Source organism: Macrobrachium rosenbergii, chromosome 15 (assembly GCF_040412425.1).
Source record: "Macrobrachium rosenbergii isolate ZJJX-2024 chromosome 15, ASM4041242v1, whole genome shotgun sequence".
Classification (NCBI taxonomy): Eukaryota; Metazoa; Arthropoda; class Malacostraca; order Decapoda; family Palaemonidae; genus Macrobrachium; species Macrobrachium rosenbergii.
The window spans coordinates 9,632,573-9,643,129 of record NC_089755.1 but is presented as its reverse complement, the minus strand read 5'-3'; positions in this window follow the sequence as shown (position 1 = coordinate 9,643,129).

Below are 10,557 nucleotides of genomic sequence, written 5' to 3'. Positions count from 1 at the left end.
AAAGTAACAGAAGGTAATGGAAATACAGAAAGAGGAGATCACTTATTTGAAAAACATTTAAATTAACAAATGAATAAATAAATATATAATTTAAGTAAAATATTAAAATTGAAAGAGAATTGTATTATGAGAGTAACAGACAGGAGGTTAAAAGGAGTAATTGTGCTTTGCTCCAGTAACCAAGAGAGATGGAGCAATAAGCTTAAGGCTTAATCCAGGGATTCGCGCTAATTGTGGAGCCTGGAGATTGTTTTGTAATTCCATGAGGCCCTTGGATGGATTTAGGCCGAACGCCGATTTTGAACAGAGGTCTGGGATCGAATTTTATGTCCTGAAGACTAATCTGAAATCAGAGGAAATGAACGAAGTGAAATATTTACATTTTTTGGGTTAAACAGCCAGATGACCATAATTGTGAAAACTGCATATATATATATATATATATATATATATATATATATATATATATATATATATATAAAATAATGTATATTATTATAAATACTCACTGTCTGACCTCCTTCCTTGCCTAATCGAATAATAAAATTTAGTTTTATTAAAGTAAGAGAGAGACAATGTAGGCTGTTTACATGTGAAGAAGTTAGGTGGGACTCAAGGGGTTGTTTTCAAAAATAAGTATACTCCTGGCCAATGGGCGAGAATTTTAGTTTAAAGAGTCGTAGAGGATACAGTTTTGCTAGGCCAGACATTACTTATACTGTTCTTAAAACCCAAATTTCTGTGACCTATGTACTGGCGAGTTTATTGTCATTTCAGTACAGACCCCAGGTAGGAGGAGCTTTGAAGCAAACAGCAAGATGTTGCCCCAGCGACAGGCTCTCACCTCAGCAGACACCTTATGAGCAGATTATGTTCCGTGCTCTCCTCTGAGCTTGCCTTGTCTCTCTTTGTTCAACACGAGGGAGAAAATTGTTATTCCAAACGGACCAAGGAATCTTATGCAACTGATCACTGCATTAGCTCAACCAGCGGTAAGTCTGATTTTGACAATTACTCCCAGTTCTCTTTCCCTTCAACTGAAACTCTCATTTTCATTGCTCAACTTTTCCTCTCTTACAGTCACTGACTAAGAAATCCTAGTACAACATATCCCACTTATGAAGTCATCTATTAAGTACAATTATTGTTGGCTAGTGAAAGCACATAACTTATCCTCCATGGTGTTAAAAGTATTATTGTTGATATAAGAATCATCCCCTTCTTCTTAAGTAATGACGAGTGACAGTTTCTGTAGTACAAGACTGTTATCTGGATACGTCTTTTCCAGAAGTGTGTACGCCTTGGGCCTGAACCAAACCCTCTTGGAGAAGAGTCCGCACCATCAGTGCCAAGAAGCCTCAATTCGACGTTCCTTGCAGTCACTGCCTTACAAAGCATTTGAGAGGCACATAAATCTGTTGCGTTCATTTCTATGTAGCACTGAGGTATTTGTCATAATTAGGAATAATATTATGAGCTGCTGTTAGCTCCTGTAAATAATCCATTTCATTTTATTTTACTTTTGTTGAAACTAGGTTTCCAGTAAGTTTGCTGAATTAATTCATGTGGTCATGCAATAAACCTGTTCCCTGTTAAACTAGTTTTAGCTGGCGACCAAATATACTCAGTATATTTGTCCTTTAGAGTTTAATTTTAGCCTTAATTGACAGAATTACGTGGGTCTTAGGTAAAGCAAGTTGATATAAATCCAACTAATCATTAAACTCATTAGCCGAATGACCCACGTAACAATATAAATTATTCTAATATGCATAAAAAGTGTAATATGTCTATCATTTTTATAGATACCGGCAGTTATGTGAAAATAGGATGAGAGTCGTCTGATTTCTAACCTTTCCAGTTTTTACTTTTAATTCTTACTCCCATTTTTTTTAGATCTCTGAACAGGTATCACAGCGTTTTTAAAGCTTATATTACGCCCCATCCGAAACAGTTGCTGATCCGATTGCATTAATTACCTTCCCAGAATTTGCAGAAAGTATGTGACATTATTCAATCGCATACGTCTATAGGAAAGTCATCTACAACAAAATACATACTCTTAATACACAGAAGATACGATGCCTTCATTCTTATTTCGCTGGACAAAGTAAAAAGCTTCTGAGCAACTCACGAAACATGCTGAGAAAGATGTGAATATCCATTAACCGTTTGGGAGATTTTCATAAAAATGATAATAAGACCGGTTTGGACAGTCGCGGTCGCTCTTATTATACGGTAAAGTTACATAGTGAATATAGACGTAAAATATTACTTTATATAAAAATAATATTGCTCTGGTATATTTTCTAATAAGTTTTGCGTTAAATTCTACGAAAATGAGGTTAAAATTTAGCTTTTATACTCGACACAGAATAAATATTTAAATGTGTGCTCCATTTCTTATCAAACGGTGTTCCATGATCTCGAAGGGTTTTTGTAAGAACAAAACAGATGAAGTAGATGGAACTCAGACATTTTAGGGCAAATACTGAGCTCAGGCGAATGGGTTGAAGTAGTATCAGTCACAATGAGAATTTTCCTGTGTTATTAATTTTACCTTTAAAGAGCAATTAAGCTTGGATTTAGCTGACAGTTATCAGGAAAAAAGGAACAAAAATAAAAATTATCTTTGTCAACATCTACCTGTCAGACAGATAATATCATATTTTTCAAAGAGTTTCATAGCCATATTCACAAACAAGTCTATATCAAATGGTACCTAGGAGAGCTGTTAATCAGCTTAGTGGTCTGGTCAATTTAAGGTACACAACTTTGTATGCTTTTTGAGAATGTGGTCACTTGAGCAAACAATGAAAATAAGTTCATTAATAGGTGTAAAACATCCAAGCTATACAGGTAATTAGATCCGAATCTGTTTAGAAAGAAAGACGCGCATTGAAGAGCATAACTAGGGGGAGAGGCTAGTTCGAGAGCTATTGTTAACGTATTGTCGATCAAAATAATGCTGGTTGCAATTATGCAATCTTGGAGAATAGCAACAAGATGGAAACTTTTATGGTTAAAATAACTTAAATTCTGGAGCAATACATTACTACATTTCATTTGTTCCGTTTCAGGATAAACATAATTGTCCTGTTAGTGACTTTTATTTATTGGACAAGATTATCATTGTTTTCTCTTGGTGTTCTAAAAAAATGGAATTCATAACGTCTCTTTCTCTCTCTCAGGCTGGTGGTCTGAATACGCAGTCTTTGATATCTCTGTTTGGTCATATTCTGTTGTTAGCTGATATAGATAATGCTATATATATGATATATATATATAATAGTCAAACGTGGAAAAATTATATAAAGGAGCTTATAGAGTGTGTTTTGAGTTACTGTATGAAAATGTGCTGTAAGTAACACGAAAGCGCTATACTATTTATATATTTTTCCTGTGGCCTATGAATATATTGTCACACGCTATTTTGTGTCATAAGCATATATATATATATATATATATATATATATATATATATATATATATATATATATATATATATATATATATATATATATATATACATATACATATATATATAAAAGTCAAACGATGAACCTCCATTTTGCTAATTCCAACTATTTTGAACACGATTTTATAAATAATTCTGTTAAAACTTGGATTTCAAAAGGATTCTAGTGGAAACAGAATCCAAAAATATTATGGTGCTTAAACGCTCGCTTTTCATTTAGTTCATTTCATCATGGCGTGATTAATCCATATATATTCGCGCTCCTAGCATAGTTCCACGGGCGAAATCTCTCATTTCGGTCCTCCTCTGTGCTGGAAAGTGACCACTACCCGGATCTTGCCCGGATCTGTCCATGCATAAGAAACTTTTAGTAAGAGTTCTGTGCCAAAACACACTCAAGGTTGGCCGAGCTCGACCTTCCCTATAGTTCTTGTAGGGTAGGCTGGCTTAAAAATGACAGCGTCGAGTCCAAGTGTGCATCGAGTTCATTAAAATTGTTCTTCTTTGGCTATATAAATATCCAAGTTCAGCGGATTGTAGCGCGCTCTGAAATGATACAATAATCTATAGTTTTCGAGAATTATTCAAAAGTTGTTTATAGACCGTAGAAAAAACGAGTTTAGATATAAAACACATTTGTATTTTTACATGTGATTTGCGATGTCATTTCATATACCTTCATTCCACTTGGAATGACATTAGCTTTGGTTCTGAAGCAGCCAGACTCCAAAATTCGCAAGCATTGTTGAAATAGCAAGAACCGGTTGTTTACGCTGACCTCGGTTAAAAAATCAGGGAAAGGTTTGCGATGACGGACACAGAATGCCTAAGCTGTTACTTTTCCGGCATCTTCTCATTTCCGCGTAATCTTGCTTTTGATGATAAAGGTCCTAAAAACTACGTTACATAGCGCTGCATTATTGTTCCACTTGAAAACAATTGCCATTTGTACTTTGATTTTGTTTTTAACTTGATAAGTGCCACAGACCCAATCAAAGACTAAAACGTAATTTATTTTTATTCATCAAAAAGAATATTAAAGAAAATTAGGAATACGTCAACCAACATAATTTTACAAGTAAGTTTGAAAGGCCGTCAGGGGCCGTCAGGAGAGCTTCCAAAAATAAACAATGATGACGATGATGTCAGAAGCAGAAGCCCGATATCGAATTGCAATGATACACTAAAACCACAAATTCTAAGAACTGAAGAAAATTCCCCCATAGTTCTGAAACATCATTTCACTCTGAGTATATGAAACTGAAGAGGTGTGATGTTGTAAATTATATACAGTATACATAATATATATATATATATATATATATATATATATATATATATATATATACTGGAAGAGTTAAATTGAATTCTGAATGTAATTTGCCTTAGGCCATCACCTAGAGCTCAGAACATATGCAATAAATGTAAATTAGTAGTATGACTTACCGTGAAATTACATCTATTCAAAGAAAATGGGAAGGTCGCCTTTCATACCAGCTGGTTGAGAGTAAAACAATTTATTTACAATTCTGAACTAGAAATTAATATGGATAGGCTGGCATGTGCAATAAAAGTGTAATTATAGCCAGCCAATAAATAAAAGGTTCACAAAAATCTTATAAACTGCTTAAGACCGGCTGATAAAATTATTTTACTTTACACAACTATAACGCTGAGAAGCCCTACACGTGGCCCTTAGGGAAGGCTGATGTCAGACGATGGAATTGAGTCTCCTATGGCAATTGTTTCACAAGGGCAGGGGCAGAAACACTTAAGAGTCAGATAACAGTGATTCTGGAAAAGAATTCCAGGCCAGCATTCATTCACATAAAGACTTTCTCTCACATGAAATTAATTATTCACAATGGAGGGAATTATTAATTAGATTTAATTAGCACATGGTAACACCATGGTGGGAATGCTCTAATTATTATCACAGAACAAACTTAACTTAGGCTTAGACCAAGTCATGAGGGGAAATGTGCGTGCTAGGCTGTGGGAAACAAAGGGACTTTGTTTTGAAGGATGAAAACTTGGAAAAACTGAAAATGGATAGAAATTCAGGACAAGGAAAAGAACACTGGCATTACTTGCAACTTCAAGACATACCTTATTGCATCAGGCAGGGAGCCTGGCTAAAAAGATGGATTCAGGTCACAAAAGTCCTAACACGTGGCCAGTGGTAGGAGGACAGAACAGCACCAACTAGGCGCTGTTAAGATTCAGCGACCTTGCACTGTAGAGGTCTGGCACAGAGTGAGAGTGAGAGAGGTCACCGAGAAGCCCCATTCGATTCCAGTGACTGGCACAGGACAGTGGTATATCAGGAAGAGCAATAACATCCAGTACAAAGGTCAAAGTGAAATAGATCTTATTGTTAACGGTAGGCCTAGCAGCCTTATTGCTATCCTGACTGGTCCTTGTGCCCAAACGGCTTTATGTCTCCCAATATCGCAAGATCTTGCGGTTAGGACGCCTACATCTGTCCCCGCTAGTGGGGTCTCTCCAGCCGACGTGACATTTGATTTCCTACCAGCTAACGGACTGAGGGACAAATTTTCTAAATACATTGAAAAAATATATATAAAATATATATATATATATATGTGTATGTATAGAGTGAAACTGCTATATTGCAGAGTGTAATAAAACAACAACGCAAGAATACAGCAGTCCCCAGAAAGGTTGATGTAAATTGTCCTTTATTTTTTGCAATGAACAAAGTTAAATTAATATAAAATAAGAAAGAAAAATGGTAAAATGAGGAACTGTTTGATTATATAAATGTTCCTCTCATAGAAAAGCAAAATCTCCAAATGGATTTCCCCTCTATCAGTGATTATGTTCCCATTTGAGAGAAATCTGAAGCAGCTCTTCTATCTCCCACTCCTGAACACTTCCCGGGATTAAATACTCGTCTCCCGTCATTGTTATTATCTGGACCCCTCAAAGTCAAAGGGACTGGAGAGGATAATGGATAAGATCGATTGCCAGTCTAATTGAAGTTTATTATTATTATTATTATTATTATTATTATTATTATTATTATTATTATTATTATTATTATTATTATTACCTATCCATTATGCACAAGCCTATGAACCTATCCATGAAATTTAAGTTTTCAATAATAATAATAATAAATAATAATAATAATAATAATAATAATAATAATAATAATAATAATATTAATAATATTAATAATAATAATAATAATAATATATTATTATTATTATTATTATTATTATTATTATTATTATTATTATTATTATTATTATTAATTATTATTATTATTATTCAGAGCTGAACCTATTCACAGGGAACAAGCCCCACAGGGGGGCCACTGGCTTGAAATTCAAGCTTCCAAAGAATATTAAGGTGTTCATTAGAAAGAAGTAAGAGGAGAAAGAAAATACGAAAGAAGAGATCTCACTTTATTAAAAATAAATCAACAAATTAATAAATATATAAAAACGTAAGTAAATTACTAAAATGCAAAGAGAACTGTATTAGGGTATCAATGCAGTGCTTCTTCCTTGAACTTCTGAAGTTCCAGTTGCACGACATCCTCAGAAGGAGAGTTCCACAGTTCAACGGTGAGGAATAAAGGACCTCTGGAACTTTGGGAGTAGTTCGACAGCGAGCACATTCACTGCATAAAAATCAATATCTCATCTTTTGGTATGTTATCAGCTACAGTGTTCAAGAGCGAGTTATATTCAGATGACGGCGATAAATAATTCAGTATTTCACATATTATTCATGAATATTCCTGAAGTTCAACCAACAAAATAAATCCCAATATGTAGATGGTAATTATTCATTGTGTTATCATTTCCGGGTAAATATTTAATTTAAGATGGCTTGGTATATCATTAATGTGCCTATCATCATTAACACGATAAACGCTGAAACCGTAGGTTGATAATATTTCAGATAAAGCTGAACCGTAGGTTGAAAATATTTCAATCTGCTCTCAGGAGTTCCAGTGATAAATCTAATGTAATGGAATGATTCCACCAATTGTAATACCTCAGTAGTACCTCTCGTGTTTCCGATGGGGAATATTACACTTGCTTGTTGGCTAATATTCAAATGTCTCTGATACAGAATACTGCAGAATGAATTCTCTCAATGCATGCAGACTGGCATACATCGTTATACCGGGGAAGCCGACAGCTCTCGACAGGTGTGCTGAAAGTTTGTGTTATAGATATGATAGCAAAGTTACATTATTGAATGATTTGACATGAAAAATCAAAATACTGGCAGACCTACAGGTGAAACAAGAAATTCAGTTCCATTCAAGAGACAATACATGGAAACAAAACGAACATCTTGAAAAAAAAAAAACAATTTCATAGTCAAATATCAGCGAAGAGCAACTCAAAGATAAATGTAGCAATAAAATGATAAAATGAAAACTCAGAATAAAGGCAGATCTCTATCAAGTCATAAAAATCCAGTTCCATTAGAGAGACAACACAAAGAAAGAAAACTAAAATCGTGTAAACGGAAAATTAAAACTCAAAATCTCCACCACCAGATTATGAAGCAGCCCCAGGCCGTGCCATCAGCGAGGGATTCTGTACAGACTTTTTTCCAAAGCGTCTGAAGCCCCAGACATAAATAAAGCAATGTGTAGTTCCAACGATGTCCTTGAGAGAGAGAGAGAGAGAGAGAGAGAGAGAGAGAGAGAGAGAGAGAGAGAGAGAGAGAGAGAGACGTCTTTCGCTCGTTTTTGGGGAAACTCTCGTCTCGTGATTCGCGTCATTTCGTCAGAGCGGAATCATTTCGTCCGAGGAGTCGGTCGTGAGGTGCTCTTTGGGAATGTCCTCAGCTCTCTCTTCTCTGGTCGTTTTCGTCAGATGTGAAGGCTGCTACTCAAGTATTTAATTCGTTAAATATCTCATTTCTTCGATCACTTAAGTAAGATTTGAAGGCTGTTAATTAAGTATTTAACTCATTAACTTTCCAATTCTTAGATCATTTAAGTACGATTTGAAGGCTGTTAATTATTTATTTTCTTAATATCCTATTTTGTTAGTAATTTAACTAAATTTATAAAAAAAACCTGTATTTATAGTAAATGCTCTATGATAATATCAGAGAGCATATAATCTTTGTAATAAGATTAAAAAATTGTTACAGTAATAATGACCTCGATAATGTGATAAAGGATATTGTTCAAACTAATAAGATTAGTCCTAATAACATTCCAGTAGATTATTTGTCAAATGCGTGTCCCGATGCCTTAATAATAAATAGGATTTCTCTCTCTCTCTCTCTCTCTCTCTCTCTCTCTCTCTCTCTCTCTCTCTCTCAAACCGGAGAGAAAATACTAATACCAGGGCCAGTAATTAACCCCAAAATCCAGCGGACCAACTTTGCTTGAATATACACCTCTCTTTCCAACAGATGTGAAAATTAGCGGGAACTTTATTTCGCGATTCTGGGGGACGAAGCACTTGTCAGTTATGATTCCCCTTGAGTGTAAGATATTCCCAGGGTACAGTGAACTGGATATTAAAAAGATGTTTGTGGCTTATTTGTGAAAATAAAAAGTTATGCCTGTGTAAGGGACATAATTTCAATATATACATACATACATACATACACACACACACACACACACACACACACACACACACACACACACATATATATATATATATATATATATATATATATATATATATATATATATATATCTATATATAGATATAGATATAGATATAGATATAGATATAGATATAGATATATACATATATATATATATATATATATATATATATATATATATATATATATATATATATATATGCAGTAGTCTCCTAAAATAAGCTGTTAATAATTATAAAGAACCTACAGTCACTTACAATTATTTATATAACAATTTCCAAGCATCTAGAAAAATATCAGCAACGTAAAATGAAAATTTTCAAAGGATTTCTTCTTTACAAACTATTTCACTGAACAGACTGAGTAAAGAATTGTGTATTGCATTTACCGGAATCCATAATAAAAGAAAAATTACTCCAATTAAATTCTTGACCCTATAGAAATATTTGACCATTTTTTCTCTGTACTTTGCATGGAAGGACCCTCTCCCCCTCCTATCCCAGAGTTCATTAATATGGAAATTGCTTCGACTCACAAGGATTAGAAGAATAAAAAAAAAAAGTTTACTAATAAGCAACAGTGAACTGAATACTGGTAAATTGCCTTTTGAAATCATTTGCTTGCCTAGGGGATGACTTTTAACATTTAAAGAGCGTTCTTGGAATGGGGGAATTCTTTTAGCATTATTTATTTATTTATTTATTTATTTATTTGTAGGGAGCAAGGAACTAGTAAGTTTTCATATCGAAAAAAAACTTGACAAAAAGCGCAGGCAAAACTTAATGCTTCAGCAAAGCAAAGCTACAACCGAGAATAAATTTGAATTTTTTGAAATTTTTTAACAGAAAAAAGATTTTGTGAAAAAAGGCAGAAAAACTTAAGATGAAAAAATGCTTAAGCAAAGACAATCTTACAACGAAAATATATAAATCTCGAATTTTGGAAATTTTTTTACATTAAAAAAAAGATTTTATAAAAAAAAAGGCAGAGAAAATAAAACCTGAACAAATGCCTCAACAGAGACAAAGCCACAATTGAGAATTAATTACACAGAAATCCAGCGAATGTTTTTTAAAAGCCTCCAGAAACTAAACCATTTGGGCTTCCCATTCCGCGCATGCGTCCTGACATCATCAAAATTCACCCCTCCCAGGCCCCCCGACCCGTTGCCTTCCTCAGGGGAAATATAATTCCTTATTACCATTAAATTCCAAGTAAGAGGGAAAGAGGGAACAGGAATACCACTGGCTGCATTACTGAGGAGTTCATCCCAAAGGGACATTTCAGATAATGGGTCATCAAAGGTCATATACACTGTGTATATGTATATGTATATATATATATATATATATATATATATATATATATATATATATATATATATATATATATATATATATATATATATATATATATATATATATATAATATGAAACACAAATGTCTGAATACTCACA